The 27,011-nt window shown below is 33.7% G+C and overlaps 2 long non-coding RNA genes and 3 other non-coding genes across 5 annotated transcripts; 3 read left to right on the top strand and 2 right to left on the bottom strand.

The window, feature by feature from the left end:
- Positions 1–3,935: 3,935 nt before the first annotated feature.
- LOC123683229 lies at positions 3,936–5,650 on the bottom strand. The gene is made up of 3 exons (XR_006747962.1): positions 5,593–5,650; positions 5,430–5,513; positions 3,936–4,151 (listed from the first exon to the last, which is right to left on the bottom strand). It is a non-coding gene; the product is annotated as an uncharacterized LOC123683229 (long non-coding RNA).
- Positions 5,651–7,632: 1,982 nt separating this feature from the next.
- LOC123683228 lies at positions 7,633–11,645 on the bottom strand. Its single transcript, XR_006747961.1, has 3 exons — positions 11,505–11,645; positions 10,712–10,795; positions 7,633–7,759 (listed from the first exon to the last, which is right to left on the bottom strand). It is a non-coding gene; the product is annotated as an uncharacterized LOC123683228 (long non-coding RNA).
- Positions 11,646–14,579: 2,934 nt separating this feature from the next.
- Trnam-cau lies at positions 14,580–14,652 on the top strand. Its single transcript has one exon. It is a non-coding gene; the product is annotated as a tRNA-Met (tRNA).
- Positions 14,653–15,991: 1,339 nt separating this feature from the next.
- Positions 15,992–16,064, top strand: Trnam-cau. Its single transcript has one exon. It is a non-coding gene; the product is annotated as a tRNA-Met (tRNA).
- Positions 16,065–18,159: 2,095 nt separating this feature from the next.
- Trnam-cau lies at positions 18,160–18,232 on the top strand. The gene has a single exon. It is a non-coding gene; the product is annotated as a tRNA-Met (tRNA).
- Positions 18,233–27,011: the final 8,779 nt, after the last annotated feature.

Raw genomic sequence — 27,011 nt, 5'->3', positions numbered from 1 at the left:
TTCATATCTATATGCATAAGAATGAACGAGCTTTCAAAATTTCCTAAGGGCAAGTCAGACCAATTTCCGATTTTGTTTTAATATAACTGTTATTCTTTCATCTAAAATTCACTTACGTTCATCAGTTTATAGGGAGCATGGATAAAAATAAATTTCATTCTATTATTTGATATCATTTAAAATCATATTCCTTTCTGCATAATTTCGTTATGTTATTGTCGATATCCTGTGGCGCTCTCAATCAAATTTTTCTGGCTTCTGTTTTGTTATCTGAAAAACAAAAATTTCATAACATCAGAAAAAAGCATTTTTCATGAAAAAATATTTATATCTCCGCAAACTACTGATGACAGAATTCTGACATTAAAACATTATATAGAGTGTATCTGTATAACACCGAAGAAAAAAAGGTAAGGTTCTGTGATGAAAATTAAGGTGGGTATTTGTTATCGAATTTTTTGAAACACCTTCCGCCGGAAAAGTTACACCCCTCCGAATATTAACAAAAAAAAATTTCAACGAATATTATAATTGTATTATCGACATTCGACAGGTGTTTGTTCATTGTTGGTTTACTATTGTTTTAGTATTACCCTAGTGGAATCATAGTTTGGTTAGTTCTTGTTGTTGTCTTGTTATTATTAATAAATAATAAGTTGTTATTATTGAAATATGATTCTTGATAATCAACAAATTCATAAATAAATTCAAGTCGATTTTTAGTGGTTGAATAACTGTTTTACTCACCTTAACAACCGAATCAATATTTTTTATTCCCAACGCTTTGTTATATTTGATTATTGTAGATGCAGGGGTGGTAGTACAAGCGCACTGCAACTAAAAAAAAAATCAAAACAAATTAAATGAATGGCGAAGTAGAAGTGATGAGTATTTATCAAGAGGCTATAAAAAGCAATCAACAAAAATCATCGTGAAATTAATTTATATAGAATAAACATTTCATTCAAATGAAACATTGACAGTACAATCATTTTACAGAATTTCATGTAGATACTTACCACTCCAACAAGAACAAGCAATAAGATGGTAAGAGGAATTAGCTTCATCTTAATGGTTTAAAGTTTAAATGATTCCACCTAAGGTCCGACTACTTAAGTACCTAAATCATGGGGAAGAAATCAATTGGATTTACATAAAAAATAAAATATAAGTTTATTGTCAAAAACGTGATTGATACAATGATTGGGTTTTCAAACAAAAAATTATGGCCAATTCGAGTATTTATTACCTTTTTGTCAAGTGTTCTCCGAAGGTCCGTCTATCAGTAGGTTTAGGAGTATAATTTCTTATCCATCAAATATTTTCACTATATCCACATTACAAGGTGCCCTATTTCAAAATCCACTGAAATAACTCCTTGGAAAAAGGCTGGACCAAAAAATAATTTCAAATAAAAGTTCTTCGAGTGCTGATATTCAATGTGACCTTGCAGTTTTTTTTCAAGGTCGAGTAGATCCTCAGGGCGATGTTATAATTAGTCAAATTAGTGTGATACAGATTGGATTTGTCATCCTCGATAAGACCCATAAGATATATAAGATTTCCATGAAATTTTCAACAGTGGAGGACACTAATTATAACATCGCCCTGAGGAAGTGGAAATAATAATAATATAATAATAATAATGAATTTATTTCTAAAGTTCAAATGATACAGATCATTAACATAGAAAAAGTCAAACAAATACAGGAGAAACAAAAAATAAATGTGATTCAAGTGAAAAATTCATCAACAGAATAAAACGATTTTTCAAGGAGAAAACACTTGATTCTCGATTTAAAGAGAGATAACATTGGAGCATCCTCTATATTCACCTGTAGGGAATTGAAAAGTTTACACCCCATAAAAAGAAAACTTTTTTTGATAAAAAACCGTTCTCTGCCGTAGTGGCAACAGCAAAGATATGTCCACGAAACAGTAGGATTTCACATATGCCTACTTATGCGTTTCGTCCCTGGCACACACACCGGACTCATCAGTGTGACTTTGGTATATTTGTGTGTGCCGTGTCACAGACGCTTGGGGAATTTATTATTATTGGGAGCCGCCGGGACTCGAACCCGGCACTTTGTCGCATCTCAGTGAGTGAGTCTACCTCTTAACGTATAGGCTACCGAATGCTGTGTTTGTTGTTGCTTTGTGGAGCTTTATGAGAAGCCGCCACAAAACGTTGGCTAAGTTAAAAAGGTGTTTCTGTCACCGAAAGTCCTATCAACCCTGTTAACCTATAGCCCATTCAGGAATTATTGACATCGAAGTAGGCCTTGAACGTCTAGTCGCGGCTTATTTCTGGTTACGAAAATATCACTAAAAATTGCTGTGGTTCATCAAAGAAATAACCAGTTTAAATGATTTCCATCATTTTTCTATCCGAAAGATCCTAAATGTTCGAAATTACGATTATTACGAAGGGACGCATACAGTCATGATTTCATAAATTGGAATTCGGATTATATAACGTAAAAATATAGTGAAATGCTATCTCATTTCAAGAAAATCCGATGAAGAGATATCTATTCATTTAAGAGTCGACCATGAAAGATCCTATTGAAGATCATAAAAATATGCATATTCCTTTTCACCAAAGGCTCTTTAAAAATTGTTGTATTCTTGATGGACACTGGATACCAACCTGCTTGCAAAATTCTCATCATATAACTCTTATGGATCATTTTAACTGTGGTGTCTAAACTGGTGAAAAAGCACAAAAAATTGGTTGATAAATTTAAATAGTGTAGCTTAGTGAATGGAAGAGCCATAACATAATAAAACAGAAATAAAATTCAAAGAATCCATTTAGTATATGAAAAATTTTGAAGTTACAGTTGTACTGTAAGTATAAAAATTGGAACCAATTTATCAGCCGATGTGTAAATTACTTTCTAAAGTAACTATTTATTGAAACTGTTCATAACATGAATGATTGATTAAACTCGTATGAAAAATATAGATGTAGATACTATTTGTACACTCAAATTTTCTATTTTTTATTGAAATGCTTTCATACTATTTACTATTGAAATACATAAAGTATTTTTCCCATAACAGCCCTGACTCACTCACTAAAAGCATTTTTGCATGAAATTATTTTGAATTTGTGAATTTTAAAATTTTAGTGCATTCTGTTATTATTTTTAAGTGGTTAAGAGGTGAAGAAATTCTTAAATATTCTCTTCTGAATATATTTTTCGATTAAATACTCAGTAAGAATTCTTTAGAGCAATTAGAATTTATTAGATTTTTGGATTCATTGAAGAACAAAAAACAGATATAACAATACTTAATTTCAAAATATAATATAAATAAACTATACATGCAATGCCAAGACTTTGTTAACAGATCTTTTTCATATATCTTGATATCATATAACTTCGGTCATACTCCATGAATTTTTAAAATTCATCATTTGAGCTGTGAACACATTATTCCAATTATCTGCAGAAAAGGTATCAATTTAGCAACCCAGTTATAAAACAATTTATATTATTCATATAATCCTCATGGTCACCACTGTCAAAACAAAACATCCAGGTAAAATTCCAAATATCCAGCATTCAAGGCCTTTGTTTCTTTGCTAGCAGTAACCTTCTTCCACAAAAGCTTACTGTCTAGGGTTATTTCCAAGATATTGGACTTCAGTTTTCTACTCTATGATGACTCCGTTTAGAGAGAGTTAAGAGAGAGGGATTTCATAGCTGGAAATTTCCATGAATGGGATTACTGTAGTCTTGAATGGGTTAATGTTTAGCCCCATTGACAAGAACCATTTTTCAATAATTCTGAGACCCTCCTGCATGGAATTGCACAAAAATATTCATTAGTTTTCTAATTATGGGCGATCAAACATGCTAATTTTAAATGAACCAGCCTTTACCAATATGTAGAAGGATGAACGAGTGATAACAATTGCCGATTTTGTTTTTATTTGATCGTTATATACACTTTCAGCCAAAAAAAACTTATACCTGAGGATATAATGAGTTTGGATAAAAATAATTTTCATTTAATCATTTAATATTATTTCATATCATATTCCTTCCTGCATAATTTTGTCATATTATTGTCGCTACGCTGTAACCACCAGACACTGTCTCCTGCTACGATTGTACCGAAGGTTTCTGCTTTTGAATCTGAAAGGAATCATAACACCAGAAGAAAGCATTTTTCATGAGAAATATATAGAGCTATACCTGCATACTGGCGTGTACATTTGAACAGACGAAAACTTATATTTGTGTTATTTTACATTTATTCTATAGGCACATTTTTTCTTTACTAAAAAGTATAGCTTATTTGGGAGGGGTCTATACCGTTTCGGCGATCAGTTCAAAAATAAATGAGCAATGGTTCACTCTAGAGACCATCGATTTGAGTGGGGTTTTCACTATTATTATCTTTGGAGAGTTTGTCATTGTAAAAGTTCTTATTAATTAATATTTTTGGGATGGAAAAACGAAGATTAAATCACTTTCCATTGAAGAATAAATATGTATGGGTGATATAACTTTCCGAACTAAAAATCCGGTTTTTATAAAATTAAAAATGAAGACTCGTAAGGCACTGCCTATTTTCGTTGGAAGTTGGCACTATTGTAATATTCCTAACTTCTGTTGATCATTCGATAGTTCTGGCAACACCAAACATTATTTTTGTCCTTTCTCCTCTGGGAAAATATTTATCCTTCGGTACACGAAGAGTTCGGTTACAAAAAGTTGATAGGAAAAACCAAAAAGGAACTATAAAATTCGGTAGAGACAAAGGAAACAGTTCTGTTTGTCCAATTGTTCATTCATAATTCAGAAACTATTTCTTTTGACAAACTTGTTAATTTCAATGTTTTTCAGATAATGGAGTCTCCTGCTTTTTGCTTCTTGTTTTCATGTTGTCATTTGAGGGAAAAGGGTATTATTATCTATACGATGTGTTGCAAAGATGGAGGATCGCATATTTTTGGTAAGAGCTATTCGATGCTCGTTACATCTAGTTTTGAATGAACGTCTGTCCTATGACTCCTATGTAATTCATATTGACAATCCAATGAACTAATAAACTCCTGATTTACTTGTGATTGTGTCAAATCTTTTACATTAAATAACAACGTACTTTCACCATATTTGGATAACCATCAAATGGACATAATCAAAATTTTGTTTGATAAATGTGACTTGCTTACTTGAAACATACTGTACCTCGAGGTCTATAGTGTCCGATTGATTTTTTTTTTTATCATTCCACTGAATACTATTTTGAATCGAATGAATTCTCGTAAGATAAAATATTTTTCGATATGTCAGATTTTATAATTGAATATTGAATAATTCTATATAATCAACTAATTCATAAATGAATTCCGGCCATTTAAATCCAATCGTTTTAAATTGTTTCAGTGTAATATGTCTTTTATTCACCTTCAAAATTCCACCAATAGTTAAAATTCCCCGCTGTGTTTTATTTTCAACTACCTTAGATGTACCTTGGGAAGCAACAGTGCACTGTAATTAAAAAAAATCAATTGAAAACAAATCAAATGACAATAAAAATCAGTTTATAGAATTTTATGGAGAAACTTACCACTGCAAGAAGAACAAGCAATAAGATGATAAATGGAGTTAGCTTCATCTTCATAGTTTAACTGATTCCACATGAGATCCGATTTCTTATATGTATACCCAAATCATGCAAAATAAATCAATTGGATTCACATGAAAAATAAACATAGGCTAATTTTCAAGACGTGATTGATACAATAATTGGGTTTTTAATCAACAAATTATGGCCAATTCGATTATTTATCACTTTTTTGGCATATGTTTTTGAAAAACCGTCTATCAGTAGGTATACAAAAATAATTTCTCATCCATCATATAACTTTACACTCAACTTTTTTCTAACCCTGGAATTGTAAAAGACGTATTAGAGACCAGGTCGGAATGAGATACTTCACATAATTTCCTCAAACATTAATTCACATGAGAGTAAGTAAATATCTTTAATTTTCGAATGAAAAATAAAAACTAACGTTGGTAACTTTTTCTTTCGCAAAAAAATTGATGATTTGTACTTTGTACACTGATATATTTTAAAATATTCGTGAAAAAAAATACCAAAAATCATTACAAAAGAAGTAAAACAATAATTTCGTGAAAGTGATCGTACAGTGCTGTCCTCTCCTTATTTGCTTCTAAAAACGGAAGAACAAGAAGTTAATATACAATTCCGTACACTGTTTAGAGTTTGGTCATCGCAGGAGCGCCAGAGGGCAAAAAAATGGGTACCGAAGTTTGATTGATACGCGAAAAACCACTTAATCCCTCTTAAGAGTTTGGCAAGGAGTTCTCAGCCAATTTTGAAGGCGCTCCTGAGTATTGCGTTGTTTCGTCCCGGGAACACTGATGGAATCATCAGTATGACAACTCAGCAATTCCTCCTTCCATATATACCTCACATACATAGCGGAGCCTGATAATTTTTCCGTAAAATGGTTAACTTATGCTCTGAGTGCATTGATTCCGTCAAAATATTAATCATTCTCCTAGCTCAAAATTTACAAAAGTTGCCACGAAGAAAATGAAATATTGGGTTTAATTTTTTACGAATAGTCGAAAAATATTGTAATTACCTTCCGCAACTTCGGAAGAATATTCAAAACGAATCGAAAATTTCATATTAAAAATACTATTTCCCGGATCTGCCACGCTAAAATTCACTACTTGATGAAATTGAAGAATCGAAAAAAATTCTGAATATTTAGCGGTTTATAAAATGACTGTTTTCGTTGAAAATGTTCGTATCGGACTTTTGAAGAAAAAAAACAATTTGAAGCTTGTAGTTTTTATAATAATTCCGAGAATTTATGATTGAATTTTTTCCACTGGATTATTATTTCACTTTAAAGTGGAAAATTACTTCAATATCTGAAAATTAAAACAATGAACGTAATAATACTAGAGTTATAAGTAAAAACTGTTTTTTTTCAAAGTGTATCAACATGTACCAGGTGATTCACCGCAATGGCCTATTAGACGTTTATGGAAAACTAATCATAATTTTTTGCTGAAAATTTGCTTTTTGTGGTTTGAGACAATGATCTTTCTCCTTAAAATATTTTCAGATCTCTACAACTTCCGGTTATACCAGAAACAGACTACTACTTCCTTATTTTAAATGGCACAGCCAGTATATTATCGCATCAGATAGCTTTTCTGATGACAATTTCAGCAATATACCATTGGTGAAAACTTGCTTAAAACTTAACGGTTCATGAGTTGATGGGATTCTTATGAAAAAAATTATGGCCATGGGGACGCACATTTTTTTGAATATTTCGGCAGAAATTTTTTTTTTTTCAAGAAAACCTTTTCAAGTTTCGATTCTGCAAATACGTGTAGGACTATTTGTGGTTTGGACCAAAAATGTACAGGGTTTTTATCACAAGATCATGAACTTGAACAATTCAAAATCCTTCAGGAGCATGAAAGAGCGTTCAAAATTTATTGACACCAAATCCGTGCACTTGCCGATTCGGTTTCAATTTTACTGTTATACTTCAGCCAAAATCTGCTTAAGTTCATCAGTATTTAGGGAGCATGGTTAAAAAAAAAATTCATTCTATCATTTGGTATTATTGCATATCATATCCCTTCTTGCACAATTTTGTAATATTATTGTCAGTATCCTGTAGCTCTCAATCCAAGAAATCTCCGACTTCTGTTATGACGGAAGGCTTCTGTTTTTGACTCTGAAAAACACAAATTCCATATTAACAGAAGAAAGCATTATTCAGGAAAAATATATAGCTGTTTACTGGCATGTATCGGGTGTGCCAAATTTATTCTCTACTGAAGGGATCTCAGAATCCCTTTGAGTTAGAAAAAAAATGAATGGCACATTTTCGGGATCAATTTTCGAGAGAAAAAATTAGGTGAAAACCACAACATTATACATTCAACTTTTTTGAAGCTATAAGAGAAAGTTGGAAAATGGCGTGGAATGAACAGTTCTCCTAACTTCTTTATTATTGGTGCTATTAATTAGAAACAAAAACATCCTACAGGCACTTTTTTTAGTACCTAGAGTAGTTATGGCAATAACGAATAAATGATTACACCAATGGATTCTACTAACAATATGTTCTGGTTTCATTTTAATAACACTAATAATAAAGAAATTATGGGAACTTTTCATTTCATGCCATTTTCCAATTCTCACTTATAAATTGAAAACAGTTAAAATTATAACGTTGCGGTTTCCACTTAATCAATTCTCTCAAAAATCAAACCCGACAATGTGAAATTTATTTTTTCTAGCTCTAAGGGGTTCTGAAAACCGCTCACTATACAACGAATTTGAGACACGCGATACATACCTACAGTAGGCAGACGAAAAATGATTTTTTTCGGCAACCGTCCGGGAAGTGCTCACTTTCCGGACGCTTTTTCTCTGAGAAAGTAGCATTTCCTGGACTAGGCCGGAAAAGAATCATAGAATCCATAGCAACCGAGATAACGGCTGACAGTTTATATGAAATTAGTTGTCAAAAATTTGCATGTTTTTTTATCGCAATCGCAATAAAATATGGAAAGCAGCAGCGATAGTGTTATTTTACATGGTTGCCGAAAAAATATTGTACGCAACACGCCCGAAAATGGTTTTTTTGAACTCACAGACTTCCAGGACGAGCGTAAGCGATTGTCTATTCGTCCAAAAAAACCCTATTTTCCGGACTTGTTACGTAAATTACTATTGTGTTATTTTAATCTTATTCTATACAGGGTCTTTCACGGGGAACCTCACCCATATTTATACGGGAAACTACTGAACGTATTTTCATGAAATTCAGCCCTTATAAGTATTTCACGATGCTGATGAAATCTAAAATATTTTCAAGGCATGAGCACCTCCGGTTTTTCCGGAAATGACGTCAACTTCCGTTTTTCAAATTAGAACACCATTTTTTTATTGCAGAAGTAGATTCCTTAGAAAATTTCAAGTTATTTTGATGTAACATTTTTCAGTTTTGGTTGGAAAATTCTCTCTGAGCGGGAAAATTCGAAAAAAAAAATCGAAAATAGAACTCCGCTGAAACAAGAATAACTTCGAGGTTTTTGGATGGAAAATTTTCATTTTTGGGATTTTTCAAGATGTAAGATTGATGTATCCACTTTAAAAATTGAAATCGCGATTCATGATACAGGGGGTGAAAAAATCGCTTTCAAAGTTAGGGATGACAAAATCGTGAAAAATCAATTTTTTCAAATTAGAACCCCATTTTTTATGGCAGATATTGAATCTACGTTAAAAAATAATGTGAGTGTATGCATCACACCCTTGTCCTAAAATGGATATTTTCTGAGTTATTCACAAAAAACTGTTTTTCGTCTTGAATGTTCAGCTATTCCTTTTCCCTTCACGCTTAAAAGATGAAATTTTCAGGAACGAGTCAGAAATGCGTTCAGGTTTGTTTAGATTTTTAGATTCATAGTTTTGAAACTCAATTTGGTTTTTAAACACTTTTGCAGATCTCTTCCTCCCGATGAAATAAGAAGAGCAACGCACGAAGCATTCCTGAGACGTATAAATAAATGTCTAGAAATTAACGGTCAAAACTTTGAGCATCTTCTCTAGTTATAACTGCGAGAGTTTGCCATGGTTCTCCTAATAGTAACTTGAAGTCGGTTTCAAGAAGGGGTGAAAAATCTACAGCATGGTTCAAATAACAGTTTCTGAAAATTTCATCTTTTTGGCGTGAAGGGAAAAGAAATAGCTGAAAATTCAAGACGAGAAACAGTTTTTGGTGAATAACTCAGAAAATATCCATTTTAGGGCAAGGGTATGATGCATACACTCACATTATTTTTTAACGTAGATTCAATATCTGCCATAAAAAAATGGGGTTCTAATTTGAAAAAATTGATTTTTCACGATTTTGTCATCCCTAACTTTGAAAGCGATTTTTTCACCCCCTGTATCATGAATCGCGATTTCGATTTTTAAAGTGGATACATCAATCTTACAACTTGAAAAATCCCAAAAATGAAAATTTTCCATCCAAAAACCTCGAAGTTATTCTTGTTTCAGCGGAGTTCTATTTTCGATTTTTTTTTTCGAATTTTCCCGCTCAGAGAGAATTTTCCAACCAAAACTGAAAAATGTTACATCAAAATAACTTGAAATTTTCTAAGGAATCTATTTCTGCAATAAAAAAATGGTGTTCTAATTTGAAAAACGGAAGTTGACGTCATTTCCGGAAAAACCGGAGGTGCTCATGCCTTGAAAATATTTTAGATTTCATCAGCATCGTGAAATACTTATAAGGGCTGAATTTCATGAAAATACGTTCAGTAGTTTCCCGTATAAATATGGGTGAGGTTCCTCGTGAAAGACCCTGTATATGTATAGATCACAATCATTCCTAACTTAAAAATATTAATTATTTGAAATGAATCACAATCTTCGAAAAATTAAATATTATGAGGTACCTAGGTAGAAAGGACAAATTCTTATGTTAAAATTTCTTCATATGATAAAAATTAAATATTTATACCTACTTAAAATTATACTGCGTCAAACTAGAATTCAACCTATTAGATCATCAATTATTATTAATTGAATAATGAATGATTATTATTGATCAACAAGTTCATGAATAAATTTCAGCGTCTCAAATATATGTAAAATGTGAAATATTTACCTTCAAAAGTGCATCAATAGTTTTAATTCCCAACGCTTTATTATTTTTGACTACTGTAGATGTACTTTGGGAAGCAACGGTGCACTGTAATTAAGAAAATGTCATCAAAATGAACCAAATGAATTAGAAGTGACCAATTTTTATCCTGAGGCTATAGAAAGCCATCAACAGTTATCATCAAGAAACGAATATATCAAGAATGGAGTCTTCAATTCATTCCTTGATTTGCTATAGATTGACTGTCTTCAAATAAAAACTAGACCATACTTGTACAACAAGTGGTGAAAGTGCAATCTTTCTCACGAGTGTGGACGTTTGTGGCACGAGCCTCAAAGGCGAGTGCCGCAAACACACTCGTGAGTGAAGTTGGACTTTCTCCACATGTTGCACACTATACTTCTCTCACAAGTGCATAAATTTAAATTATTCAAGTTATGTACCTAATTCAATTCAAAATGGCTTCCGTTGACAGTATCTGTTCATTGCTTGCATTTCAATAGAATATACGACTTCTCAAAAGCCCAATTTCATTGGTCTACCAAGCGAGGTGTGGTAATATGAGCAATACATAGTTTTGAAATAAGTAAGCTATGAAATAAGTAAGCAATACATAGTTTTGAAATAAGTAAGCTATGAAATAAGTAAGTTATGAAATAAGTAAGTTATGAAATAAGTAAGCAATACATAGTTTTGAAATAAGTAAGCTATAAAATAAGTAAGCTATGAAGAAAACGCTAATTTTCGTAGCAGTTGTAGGAAAAATCAGTTTATAGAATTTCATTCACAAACTTACCGCTGCAACAAGAACAAACAATAAGATGACAAATGGAGTTAGCTTCATCTTGATAGTTCAACTGATTCCACTTAGGATCCGATACCTTAAATACCTAAACCATGCGATAGAAATCAAATGGATTCACATGAAAAATAAAATATATGTTGATTGTCAATACGTGATTGATACAATGAATGAAGTTCCAGACAACAAATTATGACCAATTCGAGTATTTATCACCTTTTTGGCATGTGTTCTTTGAAGGTTTGTACATTTATCAATACGTATAGGTAATTTTACACCATCATCTTTTCACCAGCCCTGGAATTATGAACTAGAGAGTTTGTCAAGTCATTCTCAGTCTATCAGATTCAGAAGAGTGCGGTGTTTCAATCTCGTAACAGTGATAGAATTTTCAGTTTGACACTTTGGTTATGTTGCAAGCAGTTCCGTTCTTTTGCACTGAGTGAAGTGTTTATTTGATATTATCGACTATTTCCCTCGTCGTAATTTGCACCAATCAGAAACACGCAATTTTGAATTACAAATGGTTTCTAGGTGGAAAAACTGTTTGGCAGGACCTGTCAGCAGTTTATTCGCGTTTACCCGCGGCAAAACTTGACAGTTGTTGTCACCAAAAATTACAATACCTTTGAAAACAAACGTAATTATAATCTCCAAGGACACCAGAAAACGACGCTCAACAATTTTTTTTGATTTCATTGTCAAGTGCTAGTTAGTCAGCTTATATCGTGAAAATGCGATTCTTTGTCTAATATTGATCTGGCGATTGGGATTGGGATCTGGGATAAAAACAGGTAGAATACACATTTTTTTGAATAACTGATTTTCAAAAATCCAACTTTTTAGGAAGAGTAGAATATAATCCTCTCTTCAATAAAACGGCACAGGGTGGAGAAAAAAACATGTCCGATAGTAAATGGCTGGTCCCTAACACGAAGAACCCAACCTTTTGTCCAGTCCGCCTATTTAAAATTCTGATGGTTAAAAGTTCATCTAGAATAACAACTGATAGATTATTCTTAACGATTAACCCATCATGGAACAAAGAACTTTCAAGTGGATGGTACAAAAACACTCCAGTGGGAAAAAATGAACTTTCGAAAGGGACTAAAGAAGCGGCAGAAAGGGCAGGATTGAATACAAAAGGAATAAAAATAACAAACCACTCTATGCGGTCGATAGCAGTCAGTAACTTAGCTAAAGCAGGGGTAGGTGAACAACAATTAATTAAAATTACTGGCCACAGTTCAGCCAACTCAATTAAACCTTATCTGCAAATGGATAATGAGCACTACTCCAACATCATAAACACCCTTAGAAGTAACGCCTCAGAACCTCCAGCTAAAAAGCAGAAAACAGAAGATCCTGCAGTCACTCCTCCCGCTTCTCACTCAACAGATTACATTAATGATGTACCTACACCCCACATCTTCAATGAATCAACAAAAGTTTCAAACAATACCCCTACCGTGTACCAACATTGCAATTTATATTTTAATTGTACCATAAATAATTAAATTTGTAGTATTTTGGATGAAATAAAATTGAGTATCTGTTTTTCAGTTTTCAAATTAATACCTATACATAGGTAATGCATGCAGAATAATCTGTTACTCAGGAAATAGTCTTGTCAAATACCATTCGGGCATCTAATTTTTCCTTGGAAAAAAATCGAAAAAACAGAAAAATTAGATGCCCTTATGATATTACTTACGAAAATTCAGTATAGTTAATGAATCATTCATTGAATATATGGACAAACAAATATTAGTTTCATGAAAAGGAATAATTTATTTGAAATACCACTAATAATCATCATTTATTATTACACTTCATTTATTTACGCATAACTTATATTAGTAATGCTGAAGAAATATCCATTTTAAGGAAATAAATATAGTTGAGGTTAATATATCATTGAGTAATAATTAATAAACCTTATTTATATGTAATTTATATTCATGCTGAATAAAAATAATATTTAAATTCAGTAATGGTAAACGTATTTCTTAGATAATTATTTCGGTTGTTTCTATTATCCGATTGTTAGGGTCTGAGAAGAACCGTTTGTCAAACTAAGTAATTTTCTAGAGTTCATATTGAGGGTACGGGTTTGAAACCTAGTCATCTTGATTACATCTGTTCTGCCAACACCACTAATAACTAAGCAGGTACAAACGATCTAAACCCAAAATTCAGTACAGATGTGCTAAGCGGCGTTCAATAAGCCCATGGTAACACAGATTTTATGTTTAAAAAGGAAATTCAAATCAAAGGAAAAGTTCAAGGACAGATCCTTCAAGGAGATGCGCTTCTCTTTGAAGGATGTGTCTTCAAACTTTTCCACATATTGGATCGCTAGAATGATGTTAGTTGGATAATTATTAATAAATCACATATTCTGAGTGAATAAATTATTGAATTCTTGTAAGAGTTTATTCATAAATAGCAAATGTTCGTTAACTACCATTTGAAAATTTGTTGATACTGAATTTTTGTTATTTGTGGAGATAACGTTTGTTCATATAAATTATTTATCACTGAAATATATTAAATATTATTAAATACCTTGTAAACAAATATTATATTCTCTATTAATAAACTTTTTTTAATGCATAATTTAACTATTAATGAATATATCAAATATAAATATGCTGTAATAGTTTTGTGAATAAATAACCTGCAAATAAGTTCTTTATTAATGAAGAAATATGGATTTCTTTCAGTGTGAGAGATCTACAGCCCACAACACTATCTACCAGGCTATCAGAGGAACACTCAAAAAAAAAAAAAAAATGCAGCAAATTCTTTGGAATATTTTCAACTCAGACACCAACATTAGTGGAGACAATGGTAATAAATAACATTCAATTTTAGAGCTTTTCTCAATTGTTTTCATCATTCTTATTGCAACCAGTTTTTTCACTTGATAACTAGAGTTCAAGGAATCTCGTTTTTTGCATTATCGAAAAAAAATGCAGGCTTAAATATTTTGATGGAGATTTAAACATTCGATTTACCTAAATTTACTGAAGGATTTAAGATATCTTGTATCACTTAATCAACATGGCCTCGGTGGCGCAGCAGGCAGCGCGTAAGTCTCATAATCTTAAGGTCGTGAGTTCGATCCTCACCCGGGGCAATTTTTTGTAGGATTAAACTCTGTTACTAAAATCTATTGAACACATTCATTCAATTTCATTACAAAAGCAATAATGATTATCTAATTAGAAACAGATTAGTATGGAGCATTGAATGCCCGATTAAAATCAAAACCAACGTTGGTTTCAAAACAATTTTTCAATTAAAGTAGAATAATTATTTGAAATACTCGATTTTTCAAAAAGGTCAAACATTAATTTTTCGATGCAAGATTCGTGAAATCCTGTTCTCGGTGCACAAATATACTACCCATTACCACCTGGAAAATTGAAACAAATCAATAAATAAAATGATTTGATGAATTCGGTCCTTAATAATAATGATAGCTAATTCTGAAAAAGCAGTTATAAACATGATCGCTGGGGCGTAAGCCAGTATGCGATATACAAAACACAATACATTCATACAGAAATCAAAATAATATACTTATTCTAAACAAATGAAAAATGAATATCCTATAGGTAAATGGATTGCTACATTCATAATGATATAATTCCAAACAAAAAGTGCAAAACGGCTGACCCATGTGCAGAGTGAGCGGAAATTCATCATAAATAATATAAGAACAAAGTAATTAGCACTAAGCTATAGTCAAAAAATGTAGATGATGAAGCCACAGTGTGGCGAAACAATTGTCGCAGAAAATAAAATATTTTGGTAGAAATAACTTAACCTGAAGTCAGGTTTTTTCTTATTTATTCATAATCATCTATATTGGTGTTACCTAATATACTATAGTATCTATACACGTCAAACGCATCAGCGAATTTATCATGAAAAAAGTAGGACATCCGAAATAAAATTATAAATTCTATAAGCTGACCAACAATAATAACATGATGATAAATGACATCTCAATCTATAATCAGTTCTGTGCTGAACTAGTACAGCAGCTCATGAATGACGAGCACTTAAAAACTCCTGATCAAATTAGAGCTTTTCAATATTTTTTAATTCAATCTGATTTCAACTATATAGTTTTTTCACTTGATAACCAGGGTTCAAGGAGTCTCGTTTTTTGCATAATCGAAAGAAAATGCAGCCGAAATATATTTGATGGGGAACTAAAAATTCGATTTACCTATATTAATTGAAGGATTTGACATATTCTTCTTCTTCTTCATCCTCTTTTATTTAGGTCGTAACCTGTTCTTCTTCACGGTGTCTCTACCGAGGTGAATATCCAGCTCTCCAGCCACCTTTTTCTTGGTCTTCCTTCGTCTCTCCTTCCAGTGGGTTTTCGATCTCGTGCTATCTTTATAAGTCTTTCATAGCCCGATCTCCCAACATGACATATTCCGTGTGACATAATCTACGTGGCCTCGGTGGCGCAGCAGGCAGCGCGTAAGTCTCATAATCTTAAGGTCGTGAGTTCGATCCTCACCCGGGGCAATTTTTTGTAGCTCTATCATTCTATAACTCACTGAACTCATACATTCAATTTCATTACAAAAGCGGTAAATTGAAACAGATGAATATAGATCATTGAAGGACAGTTAAAGTCTAAACATATCCAGGTAAAAATAATAATATAAAAATAAACTTTATTTAGCACTCGACTATTGAAAACAATACAAATCTAGTCCACTAACTCAATTAAATTCTTCATAAATATAACTCATTAAACATTTTTTAAATTCTCTATAATTATTCCAATATTTGATCTTTTTAGGTAGTTTATTGAAGATAACTAATCCCCTGCTAAATGTGGATTTATTCATTAATGTAGTAATAACTTTTTCTATGTAAAAATCATCTCGACGTCGCGTCGTGTAATATAATTTTGTATCTCATCAGCAAATTTTAGGTTTTCACTCAAATATTCAGGAAACATTTCATTCCTTGCTTTGAATATTAAATCTAAATAATTCTTTGATTGACACCCATCAGTTTCAAACAATTTATCATATTTCTTATTGGAGTTCTTTTATTACATTTCAAAATAATTCCCAAACCTCTATTTTGTACTTTTTGTAACTTATCTATGCTTCCTTTATTCAAATTAAACAATTTTGACGCGCAATAATCCACATGAGTAGGTACCAATGATCTAAACAACATCAGTGACGTATTCATATCAATTTTACCCCTTATTCTTGATATTAAACCGACTTTTTTGAACATTTTATTTGCAATATAATCCACGTGAAACTGGAACTTTAAATTCTCGTCTAATATCAATCCTAAGTATTTCATTTAAGTTACCCTCTCTATTTCATCTTTATCAATATTAATTCTGAAATTACTTATGTCACTACTACGTGTCCTATATTCAATGCCGATTATCATATAATTCGATTTTTTTATATTGACTTTCAAGTTATTGTCGCAAAGCAAATGAACAACCTATCCAAATCCTCAATAATTAATTTGAACAAAATTTCAACATCATATCCAGAAACATATATCATAGTATCATCTGCAAACAAAGTTCATCAATTCTGTTCTGGAATCGGGAACTTTAGTATTTATATTGCAATCTGCGGTTTCTTGAAGATGCCGATCGTCAGACAAGAGCGTTTAATAATTTCACTTTGAGAATACCTGCACATCTCACAAATTTTTCCTATAATAGTTTTTCAGTGAGGTTTCCGCGGTTTTGGTTCTTTTGAGCTTAGTATTAAAAGGTATTTAGCTGGTACAGATTTTAATATGTGAGTATATATTTTCTGCTATTTTCCTTTTTGAGTTTAACAGTTTCAGGACAAATCCTTCAAGGAGATGCGCTTCTCTTTGAAGGATGTGTCCTTAAACTTTTCCACAGATTCGATCGCTAGAATTATGTTGATTTATTAATTATCAATAAATCTTATATTCTGAGTGAATAAATTATTGAATTCTTGTAAGAGTTTATTCATACATAGCAAATGTTCGTTAACTACCAGTTGAAAATTTGTTGACACTAAATTTTTGTTATTTGTGGAGATAACGTAAGTTCATGTAAATTATTTATCACCGAAATATATTAAATATTATTAAATACCTTGTAAACAAATATTTTATTCTCTATTGAATGCATCATTTAACTATTAATGAATATATCAAATATAAATCTGCTGTAATAGTTGTGACTACCTATATAACCCGCAAATAAGTGCTTTATTAATAAAAAAATAAAGATTTCTCTCAGTGTGAGAGATCTACAGCCCACGACGCTATCTACCAGGCTATCAGAGGAGCACTCAAAAAAAAAAAACAGAAATATAAAAAATACAGAAAATTCCTTGGAATATTTTCAACTCAGACAGCAACATCAGTAGCAACAATGATGATCACAGATAACATTCAATTTTAGAGCTTTTCTCAATTGTTTTCATCATTCTTATTGCAACCAGTTTTTTCACTTGATAACTAGAGTTCAAGCATTCTCGTTGTTTGCATGATCGAAAGAAAATGCAGACTGAAAAATTTTGATGGAGATTTAAAAATTCGATTTACCTAAATTAACTGAAGGATTTGACATATCTTGTATCACTAAATCAACATGGCCTCGGTGGCGCAGCAGGCAGCGCGTAAGTCTCATAATCTTAAGGTCGTGAGTTCGATCCTCACCCGGGGCAATTTTTTGTAGCTTTATCATAGGATTGAACTCTGTTTCTCTAATTCTGTGGTTATTCCGTTCATTCTTCCACATCTTGTAGAACAAAATCGTGCGAGAATATATCAGAAACGCACAGTTTTCATGTTTATATTTTATTAGTACTCCGAACTTTCCGCCACGGCTTTATCTGTCAATTCATTTGAAATTTGCCTTAAAGAAATCAGTTCTGCCAACCAACATTTTTCAATGTAAAAATCACTAAATGATATTTATGAAAATATTTCATTAATTTCAATAAAAATGCAATGGATTAGAGAAAATAATGTATAATACTCGTACAGAAGGCTCATTCTACCACTCGTTCATTCAAAAACTCGCCACTTCGTGGCTCGTTTTTGAATTTTGAACTCGTGGAAGAATATCAATGCCTTCTGCACTTGTATTATAAATAACTATTCTACAATCTATTGAACACATTCATTCAATTCCATTACAAAAGCAATAATTAGAAACAGATTAGTACACGATTATTACGGCTACATCTGTTTTCATACTCACATGCGTCAAATATGTTCACCAACATCAAGATAAATCTCCTAAAAACTCTCACTTCCATAGTTACAATACACGAGAGAAACAGAATTTTTCTATACCGCACGCAAGAATAGGGAAGACACAGCAAGGTCCTAATTACACCTGTCTTAAATTGTATAACAAGCACCCAACTTATGTAAAAAAGTTGAACTTACCTGCCTTTACCAGGAAAGTAAAAAAAATGGTTTTGGAAGAGACTATATACGATTTGAACGAATTCTACGACTTTTGTTTTTGAGTATTATACTGCAGATTTATGTTTCATGAATTTTGACAAGCCGTATAAATTTTTAATAGCAAATATTTATACATGTTGTATCTTTACTAAATCTTTATTTTTCTACATGTGTAAATAAATGATAAAAATAAATAAAATTATTGTTAAGATTTCTTTTATGTATATAGAACTTGAAAAACTCAAATTGTTACAATATCAAGTTGTAGACTATTAGGTCAAGGTTGGCAGAAAGACATCAGTTTGTTAACAAACTGAAACTATTGTAAAGAGTGGGCAAATAAGCGAGGGAAGCGACTATATTTCAGGATCCACTCATCGTAGAGACTTGCGGTAAAAATTATTACCAATAATGTGTACAAGAAAACACACTGGAAATTGTTTTGAAGTTCATACCTCTACCGCTAGGGGGCGTACTAGCTATCGTCGAGTAGGAAAATGAATTTTACTCGAAAATGTTTCATATGAAGTTGAAGAAAAAATGTCATCACAGTAATCCTTGGAAAATTCTCCATCTTTTGTATTGTAACTTTCGATTTTACGACATCAAATAAGGGTAGGGGGAAGGGAGAAATCTGTCTGATTGAAATGCCTGTAAATTCAGTTTGGCTCAACATTTTAGAGCAAAGTAGATCTCGTCTGAAAGATAATATTTTGTTGATTGAGGACAAAATATATTCATGATAAATTTGATTTTGCTGCTTTCTATAGGGGGTGCTAAATCAGAAGTTCATTGTTTTGTTCATTTTACTCCGAAATTTCAAATGTAATGATAGGATTTTCTTAACAGAAACAGAAATTCCATCAAATTTGCATGAAAAAACCTACAGGTCGTAAAGCGATAGTTTCAGGCGTTCTGAAGTTATGGCCGCAAGAATATATTCTTCAACTGATGCACTGCGAAAAACCAAATTGTGTCTTTAAGTTCTGACAGTGCTATGTAAACTCCGACTGTCCCTTCCTAGTAAGCCAAAACCCAAGCCTCAATATGTTCATAAATTCAATATAGAATCACTTGAAGATCAAAGCACACAACAACTATACTGCAAGCGACTAACAGAAAAGATCGAACAGAACCCAATTATTGAAATGAACCATGTAGATCACCAATGGGAAACTTTGAAGGATAATATCCTTAGTGCAGCTCGGGAGTCCATAGGAGAACGAAAAGTGGATATCAATCGAGAGAATAAAACTCCATGGTTCACACCGGAAATAAAAGAGTTAGCAAACCAGAAGAAAAATGCCTACATAAATTATATCCGTGACAGAAACCGTGAAAACTGGACTCTGTATACCCAAGTGCGAAATCGAGTGAATGCAAAAATAAGAAACATCAAGGAAGATTATTGGGAAGGATTCACGAAGGGAATGGAAAGGGACTTGTACGGAAGCCAGAGAAAGATTTGGGGAATGTTGAGGAGAAACAAACTGGAGATAAAAGACACTGTTGAAACAAACAAAATATCGATGACGGAATGGGAAGAATACTTCAGAACAGCCTATAGTGGAGAAGAGAATCTCCTTCAAGCAAAAGACAATGAGGAAACTGATGAGATCAACATCGAAACAGAGGCCATCGAAAATATCTTGAAGTCTCTGAAAAATCGAAAAAGTCCCGGTCCCGACGGAAAAACTAACGAATTGCTAAAATCCGGAGGAGCAAAGCTGCAAAATGAAATAAAAAATCTTTTCGAACACATTCTGAAGCAGAGAAGAATCCCGAACGAATGGAAGAAGAGCACCACAATTCCCATTTTCAAAAAAGGGAGAAAAACATCACCAGAAAACTACCGCAGTATCACCCTACTTAATAGCGTGCTCAAGGCGTTCACCAAATTTATTTCAGAACAACTCTGCAAAACCGTACAACTGAGAGAGGAACAACAGGGATTTCGCAAAAACAGGTCGACCATCGACGCAATATTCATTATCAGACAAATAGCCGAGAAATCTAGAGAATTCAACAAGCCAGCTTATATGTGTTTTGTGGATATGACCAGGGCGTTCGACCGGGTTCGACTCTGTGATGTCGTCGATATAATAAGGGAGAAAGGAGTTAATCCCTTACTAATTGAAATTATCCTTGACATAAACCAAAACTGCACAACGAACATCAGAACAGGTGGACTTCTATCCAGTGATATAAAGATGAATAAAGGTGTAAGACAAGGTGACTCACTAAGCCCTCTCATATTTAATATGATTATGGACGAAATAACAGAAAAACTGCCAAGAACAGCGGGATACAAGATGGGGAATATGTATTTTCATGTTGTCTCCTACGCCGATGACGCCGTATTGATTTCTGACTCAGAAGACGATCTACAGAGAATACTTCACGCTTTCAACCAGGAAGCCAAATCATTGAATATGCTCATAAACACAACCAAAACAAAGTGTATGGTAACATCTAAAGAACCCATAAGATGTAAACTGGAGATTGATGGAAGTATGGTGGAACAGGTGAGAGAGTTCACATACTTAGGAGCAGACATCACTAGCGACGGAGATCTAAAGCGGGAAGTAAGAAATCAAACAATGAAAGCGTCGAGGATATCAGGTTGTCTTCAGGATATTGTATGGCGCAATAAATATCTAAACATAAACAGCAAAGTTAGAATATATAAGACAGCCATCCGACCCATAATTACTTATGCTGCGGAGACAAGACCAGATACGGCAAGGACAACACAGATGATGAGTACGACAGAGATGAGGATAATAAGGAGAATACATGGAAAGACTTTACTGGATAGGGTGAGAAACGAGGAACTAAGGGAACGAAGCGGGACTCAAGACGTGGGAAAGTTTGTGAGGCAGAGGAGAAAATACTGAAATAAGCACATAAAGAGAATGTCGGACAACAGACTGGTGAAAGGAGCAAGGCAGAACAAACCCACGAGGAAGAGAACCCAGGGAAGACCACCGAAACGTTGGAAAGAATGCTGGACGTCTACGTCGGAAGAGGCTGATTAATTATTAACAGGCAAACGCCTACCTTTATGAACTACCAGCTCATATAAGCAAGAAGAAGAAGAAGAAGTTCTGACAGAAACAGAAATCCCATCAAATTTGTATGAAAAACCTGCAGGTCGCGAAGCGATAGCTTCAGGCGTTCTCGAGTTAGGGCCGAAAAAAGATATTCTTTGCACTGAAAAACTTTATTGTGCCTTCTTCCGGCCATTACTCCAGAACGCATGAAGTTATCGCTTTGCGACCTGCAGGTTTTTTCATACAAATTTGATGGGATTTCTGTTTTTGTCAGAAACTAAAGAAACTAAAGACACAATTTGGATTTTCGCAGTGCATCAGTTGAAAAATATCTTCTTTCGGCCATAAATAATGCTGTATATCTTGGAAAATTGGCTCTGCCGTTTGTAATAAATAAATAAATGAATAAATAAATAACTTCAGAACGCCTGAAATTATCGCTTTGCGACCTGTAAGTTTTTCCATGCAAATTTCATGGAATTTCTGTTTCTGTCAAGAAAATCCTATCATTACATTTGAAATTGTCCCCAGTCAACGAGATATTATCTTTCAGACGAGATCTAATTTGCTCAAAAATGTTGAGCCAAACTGAAGTTACGGGCATTTCAATCAGACAGATTTCTCCCTTCCCCCTACCCTTATTCGATGTCGTAAAATCGAAAGTGACAATTCACAAAGATAGAGAATTTTCCAAGGATTACAGTGATGATATTTTTTCTTCAACTTCATATGAAACATTTACGAGTAAAATTCATTTTTCTACTCGACGATAGCTATTACGCCCCCTAGCGGTACAGGTATAAACTTCAAAACAGTGTGTTGTCTTGTACACTTTAGTGATGAAAATTTTTACCGCAAGTCTCTACGATGAATGGATCCTGAGATATAGCCGCTAACCTCGCTTTATTTCCCACCCTGTACAACCTTTTATACAATAAAGAGTTGTAATAATAATCAAGATATTTATGATCTGCTAATCTGATCTGTGTTTTTGAAAAAGATAGTGGGGACCTTTGCAAATTTTTTTCTGAAAATTAAAGTTCCCGAGATGCTTCCAGTGAGCATCGAATATGGTACACCCTATACTTTTGTATATTTCTCCGTAAAAGTGACGAATTCCGTTTCGTTAAGCACTGGCAGGATTCCCCAAATCCATTCGTTTTACCCGGGTCGAATCGTCGCGTCCGCACTCAGAAGGAGACCCGCATTAGCGCGGCAAAGCTAACCGGGGTCCCGCAGAATTCCATCCCGCCGAAAAACTCCTCGGATCTCTAATTCCAAAGCCGGAAATAGCATTTTGTTCGGCAAACACGGGGATTTCCAGACCGTTCCGATTCCGAATTTTAATGAGATGGTATAACAAAAAATGATTTGTGTTCGAACATTAACGGAAATGGGACGTCGCCGAAATGGGTTTTCAGACTTATCCGACTCACGTTCACTTTATGTTCTTGAGATAACTCCGAAGGCCGCCGCCTAGGTGGATTATTTACTTAGTGTAAACATTTTTAATATATTGGAGATTACCGCGCCATACCAACCCCCATCAGGAAAAATGGATCTGGTTTATTAACTGTGGCGGGTCTTCGGGGGTGGTGCTGCGATAGAGGAATATGGGGGATGCAAAGGTGCCAACGGAAATTGGAAGTGAATTTATATAATTATGCGACGAAATTGTCATAGGTATTCAGCCAGAAAATTATCAAATACATACAGGGTATTTTGAAGGGTTGTATGAAGTATATAAACCCACAGAATTTGATCCAGAACTGTGCCAAAGCATTGTGCTTATTGCTTTCGATAGCACTTGAAGTCTGAAGCTAGGTTGACATGGGTAGTGCATGGCGTTCGATGATTTCACTATCTTTTTCACGGGAACGAAATGACGTATATTCGTATCTCCAGAACCTAATTGGCAAATTTATGTTGTTTCTTCGTCGGCACAAAGGGATGCCGACCAGCCCTGATGACCGCACATGTCTTTCTGCGTCAATCTAGATATTTATGACTATGATGCGGCTCCTTTTTGATGGGAATTAACTTTGTCGGTATTCCTGCCTGTTGTTTATGACCGAATTAAATCTCATTCCGAATTTCTAAACATGTGATTTTTGTTGATCAATCGCAAAACGTTTGTGGGTCTAATTTCATAGGACTTTTTTTATCCAAGGAATCTCGCTTTTTCGTTTTCTCTTGCCGTTAATATTTTCACAAACATTTTTGTGTGAGAATATTTTTATATAGTTAGACTATATACAGGTATCCCTGGAACCTGGAATGCGACAAATGGATGCATAAATAAAAGTCATCATGAAGGACTCGTATCAAGATCTCCGTTTTCTATAACAGGGTGATGTTAACATTATTAGTGAAATTTCATAGTTCAATAACTCTTTAACTAATCGACCGAATAATTTCAAATTTTGAAGTGTAGTCACTTTACTATCGCCTTCCTTCAATATTTCTGAAATCGCGAACAAATCAGATCCGGACTTTCTCTATTTTCGGAAATATTGGATCACCCTGTATGTGCTTTATGATTTTATCTCGAATTCATAACCACAAATCATCAATTCATAGTGAAAATTCAAAAATTATTATTGGCATTGTCATACAGGTTGATCAATAAACATTGCCTTATGATGAGTGGAATTTCATTGTGCGATAAACTTATCAGTAGAATTGAATTCGAAATTTGCAGATCGCAATTCCTAACGTCAAAGGAAATACTTTTAGCCTTTACCATTTTTTCCGAATCGGCTCGGTTGAAAAGATATGGGATGTTGGAAATCCATAAAAAAAAATTAATTTTTAGTTATATCTCGCAAATGGAATGGAATCGGACATGTACAAGCAAAGACTCATCCTGTATAGTTGGGCTATATTTCACCTGATTATGTGTGTCAGATTTTAAAACAATTTACTGATTTCCATCCTTTGAAGAAAAAGTAAAGAGTTATTTCTGAAAATCTTCTGAAAAATTTAGAAATATAGAGACCCCGAGTTTGAGATAAAGCAATAACAATAATGCAAAAAACTGTTTTTTTATAGATACAGCAAGAACAATGAGGAAATTCCTAGGCGGCCAAAAGACTATCGGAACCGCGAGGACGAGTACCAGAGAGACGGCTAGGACTAGAGAGGCCACAAGGACCGGATACTACCGAGCTCTATCCTGCTGATATTAAAATATCTGGAATTGAGTGAATTTTCCTTTTAGCGGGGTGTGAGAAAGCTCAATGTTGATCCTACGATGATAGGCTTAAGTCGGAGATACTAATAAATAAACTTCATTTTAGAATATGTAGAATATGAATAAACGTCAAAACAAATACAAGAAATCTTCAAATCATTCAATGAGTATATTCTAAATCAACATTAAGTATTACCTAACTTAAAAAAAAATTCTACTAAAAAACTCTTAATGCTAGCTCATTGAAAATTTATGACTGTATATTTTGGTGGATGAGTCTATTCATTATTGTGATTAGTCTTTCACTACTGCTAGGTTTCTGAACAATGATTTTGTTTTCTTATTGGCCTTTCATCAGTCTGACGGTCTCTATCCTCCTCCTCCTCAGTCCTTTCTCCTACGTAAGGAGATGGTGACGTCATGACGTTTGTTCGACTGTGATCGACCATTTGTCTCTATTCTGAGCTCTGTGAGAAGCCTCCGGAAGGGAAAGTCCTGTGAAAGATTTTATTTGATCAGACCACCGTGAAGGAGATCTGCCTCTTGATCGTCGACTCTCAACTTTCCCTTCAATAATCAGTCTCTCCATACCTTCCCTTCTCCTGGTGATGTGACCAAAGTACCTCAGAATATTTATATTAATTTTTGTGATGAGTCTGGTATCAATCTTCAGTTCTTGAAGGACAGACTCATTTGTGCGTCGTGCTGTCCACGGGATTCGCAATATCCTCCTGTAGACCCACATTTCGAAGGCGTTAATCCTCTTTGCATCTGCTTTCTTGATGGTCCATGTTTCACAGGCAAATGTTGCAACGGGAAAGATTAATGCACCCGCCAGACGAAGTTTTGTATTTTTAGTTATGTCGGTGTCCTTCCAAATTTTCACCAGTTTGACTGTTGCTGTCCTAGCCATCGCAATCCGCCGTTTTATTTCTCCTTCACATCCGCCTTTATTCGATATTATCGATCCTAGGTAGTTAAAAGTATTTACCACCTCGTATCCCGCTATGCTTGTGACTCCTGGTTGATTGTTTTCAGCTCGGTCGATTATCATAACTTTTGTTTTTTTAGTATTGATTTTCAATCCGTATTGTTGACTTATGATGTTAAGTTTTTGCATTATCTGTTCGAGTTCTTCATCAGATGCAGCTAATATCAGGGTGTCATCTGCGTACCTTAGGTTGTTGATTCTGCGTCCTCCCACTGTTATTCCTCCACTCCAGTCTTCTAAAACAGTCCTCATAATGTATTCACTGTATATTGTTGGCAACCCCTATAACAATAAGCCTATTCATTATTACTTTCTGCTGACAGCAGCATTTATCATATCAATATAAAAGAAGCAGCACACCGCCATTAAATCAGTTCTAATCTTTCCTCTGATCCGATCAGTTCAGATATCTGATCCGTATAGTTCATATCTTATCTTTCCGTCGAGAATCTTAATAAATATCGTTCTACATAATATTTCGTATTCTTCCTTAACGAGTGCATCTCCTAAAAAACCCTAATAAGTGAAAGTTAAGTGTAACTACAAGTGAACTCAACCCATCATCGCATCTACCCTCAGCAAACCCTTTTCTTCTCATCTCATCAAGTTTTACGGAGCTTTCCTTAATAAAGCTGCCCTGGTGACAGCAATCCTGCTATTCTTTCTTCTACATCGTGCATTATTCCAAAGAGGAATACAACACATAAATTTGGTGACAAAGCGTTGGGATAGCCACAATTTTGGAAATAATTCCAAAGTGACGAAGCCTAGGTGAGAGGACAACACCGGAC

This window comes from Harmonia axyridis, chromosome 6 (genome assembly GCF_914767665.1).
Source record: "Harmonia axyridis chromosome 6, icHarAxyr1.1, whole genome shotgun sequence".
NCBI classification, from domain to species: Eukaryota; Metazoa; Arthropoda; class Insecta; order Coleoptera; family Coccinellidae; genus Harmonia; species Harmonia axyridis.
The sequence above is the reverse complement of the archived record's forward strand: the minus strand, read 5'-3'. Positions and strand labels throughout refer to the sequence as shown.